Below are 3,583 nucleotides of genomic sequence, written 5' to 3'. Positions count from 1 at the left end.
AATGCTTGGCCTGGTGGATGCAAGGCTCTGGCTTTAATCCCCAGCACCACAAAAATAAATAAGTAAAATAAAAAATTTCAAAGAAAGAAACAAAATAATTTTTAAAAATAAAAATAAAATTTTAAAACATATACAAAAGCAACTGTATGCTAAATTAACTCCTACTTACATGTCACCCCACCTCAAAAATTATCAACTTAAGCTGAGTATGGTGGTGCATGCCTATAATGTCAGCACTCAAGAGGTTGAGGCAGGAAGATTGAGAGTTTGAAGCCAGACTGGACAACATCCTAGGTGATCAAGTCTAAAAAAAAAAAAATCAGCTTAAAGCCAGCTCTTGCTTTATCTTTTTTCTCCCTACAGACAGATTGTTTTAAAGCATCTTTCAGTGTCCTCTCATTTCCTAGTGTTTTTTTTTCTTCCTTTTTTAATGATGAGAGAACTTTATTTCAGTAAAAATGTCCTCTTTTCATGTTGACCCCTCTCCTCCCACAACTAGAAAACAGTTTGTGGATTAAAAGCAATTGCTCTTTTATTTAAACGTACTTTTCTTAGGCATCTTTAAGCTTTTCCACCATCGTAACACCACCTGGTATTTATCACTTGCAGTCTTCTCTTCATAGATTTTTTCAGAAGAATCCACATCACTGTCTGTTCCCGTCTCTTTGTTCTCACAAATGAGAAGATCTAAAATATCTCCTATTTTTACCGTTCTGCTTTTCTTCCATAATTTTTCCCCACTCAGTCTGAGTTCACATTTGTAGAATCCATCGTCTACTTTGTTTCTCCCAATATCAAGGTCTGTCTTCAGGACCTCATACCAAAAGGACTGCATGACTTTCTCCAGGTCTTTGTAGTCCTTGACCACACCAGGCTCATCCTTAAGCTCCTGTTCCTCTCACTCCTCGGTGTGATGGCTTTCCTCTTTAGAATCCTCCTCATCTCCCACTTTTTGCAGAGTCTTTTTAGAGGACTTTTTTAGAGCTTCTATTGCTTTTGAGTCATACAGAAAATGGAGAAATACATTCTGGAGATACTAAAAGATCTGGGAGTCTCAGAGAGAAAATATTACGGAAAAGTATCTTGTAATTTGATGCATTTAACTTGGTACTAGAAAAATATAAGTATTAATAGAGTTTGTGTGAAGATGTCCTTTGAAGCACACCCCAGAGTCCAATCCAATCCAGGCAACCTGCTTTCTTACAGCACCAATGAGCAGCCTGACTCTAATCATAGCCATGGTACATACAACCTCCTCTCTGATCTGCTTCACTTTTCGGCAGGCAAACACTGGCAAATGACTGGTTTTCTTCATGCTCCTCATATACAAGGGACCATTCTAAGTTTGCTTTCCATTGCTACGATTCAATTCCACAGCCTCCACAGCCGGGCAGACTGTAGGCCCAGTGCTTTCTTTTATACATTGGTGAATCTGATGTGCTAGTGCCCTACATGTTCTTGGTATTCCCCTCAAACAAAACAGCTCTGACTCAGAGGCATGCTGTATTGTTGCCCCAACTGATAGCCAACCACTTTCCAAATGTCCTGAATACCCCCTCACCCACCAATTCATGGAACTATAGCCACCCTTGCTCCGGAAGCCTCAGCTGAGCCCAGCATGACAGTCTCAAGGGCTGAATCGTCAACAAATGGATGGAGAGGAACCAGTGTCATCCCATACAGAGACACAGACACAGACACACAGATACACACACACACACACACAGGAGCGCACAAAAAGGAAGGAAAGGAGGGTAGAACAGCTGGGACATGATCAGCTTATGTCTTTACTTCAGGTAACAAATCTCTTGGCGCCTCTTTGTGCCCATTGTCATTTCCTGTGCTTAGATATTAGCTTCATCTCTGAAAAATACATTTTTTTAAATTGCTAATTTAAGTAAACTACTCATTCCATTAACAAGACCCTTGGTGCCTCCTCAGATAATTCCCTAGCGGCCAGAGCCAAGAAAGCTTCCTAGGAGGGTCAGGTCCCAGAATCCCTAACCTCACATATCCCCAGCTTCCACTCAGTACTCTGCTAGGGCTGGGACACAGCCTCTGACAACAGTGATAAAGGATTATGACACAGAAAGCTCCTCCTAGCCCTCACCCTAGACCACACTGATCTCACTTGTCTCTCCACTCAGTGTCCCCAATCTGCTTGATTAGGGACCATAGCAGATCCTCAACGCCCAGCACAAAAGGCTCCATGCTTTATTTAGTTGAAAAACTAGACACACTGCCCCCCAGGCTCTTTCAAGTCCCCAAGGGCTAAGAGGACTTTCTTCATCCAGACTGCAGAATCCACGGAGGAGAAGTCATGTTCCTGCTGAACTTTTCTACCTGTGAAATGGGATCCGCAGCTCCAGATCAAGGAGGATCCTAACCTCCCTCTGCCTCAAGACCAAAACAAAGACATCTTCTTCCCGAGGCCTGAATCTTCCAGCACCCCCAGGAGAAGATTTAGGCAGGTGTGTTTCACGGGCCTCCCTAGAGCTCTAAGCCTCCTACACCACCAGGGCTAGAGCCAGCATTATAAACTCTGGGCAGGACTGAAATGCACCCATAGCTTCAGCCCTGTGTGCACACTCTGATGACCTGAGCCATGTATTCCGTCATCGGATATGAATGTGTGGCCAACCCAGAAACAGGCCTAGGGTAGAGAACCTAAAGGCACAAAGTGCAGTGAAGGAAGTCTCGGAATCACCCCTGTGCTCCTGAAAGGATCCTGAGTCGCTCTGGAGGTCTAGGAGACTGAGGAACACCTGCCAAGGTTAGTATTTGTCCATTGGAAATGCTGAGTTTGCAGCCGAGCTGATTTAGAAAGCTCAAGCAGCCCGTCCTCTTCTTCTTCCCCTCTCCTGAAGTCCACACCCACCCCACCCCATCCTCTGTCAGCCTTTAAGCATTTCCTGGGATCTCATGGCATTCAGTCAGAGGCTGAGCAGTCTCTTCCAGCTCACTGTTCACAATGTCTTGGCAGTCAACTTGCAACGAGACGGAAGTTAATGTATATCAAGTGCTTTCCTGTTTCCTGAAAAAGCTCAGTCCATTGACACATTCTCTTTCAGTTTTTTCAGAAGCTGAGGACAATAAGGCTCAGGGAGGTTGAGTAACCTTAAAAAATTCCCTGACTCCAGTGCACCTTTTTTTTTTCCTTTGGTTTGGTTTGGTTTGGTTTGGTTTGGTTTAGTTCTGTTTTAAGGCAGTGTCTCATGTATCCCAAACTCACTACCAACTTACTAAGTAGCCAAGGATGACCTTGAACTTCTGATCCTCTTGCCTCCACCTCCCTAGTGTGTACCACCATACCTACCTTATGTGGCACTGAGGATCAGACCTAGGGCTTCATGTGTGCTAGAGAAACAATGAGCTACAACTCTAACCACTGAGTCTTTTGCCTGACAATGATTAGCAAGGAAATTTACTCCCACTTCTAAGGTAGGATACTTGCCATCTTCTCCACCTTCCAGACCTTTCTCATTCAAGTTCTAGTGCCATGCCTCCTGGTCCTGAGCCTTCCCAGACCCACTCCAAGCCTTAATCACCTACTATCAACCACCACCCTGTCCATGGGTTCCCA

At 44.2% G+C, this 3,583-nt stretch overlaps 1 pseudogene; it reads right to left on the bottom strand.

The window, feature by feature from the left end:
• Positions 1-532: 532 nt before the first annotated feature.
• LOC103736682 lies at positions 533-1,240 on the bottom strand (annotated as a pseudogene).
• Positions 1,241-3,583: the final 2,343 nt, after the last annotated feature.

Source organism: Nannospalax galili, unplaced genomic scaffold (genome assembly GCF_000622305.1).
Source record: "Nannospalax galili isolate Female #2095 unplaced genomic scaffold, S.galili_v1.0 scaffold337, whole genome shotgun sequence".
NCBI lineage: Eukaryota > Metazoa > Chordata > Mammalia > Rodentia > Spalacidae > Nannospalax > Nannospalax galili.
This window is presented reverse-complemented; position numbering and strand designations above follow the sequence as displayed.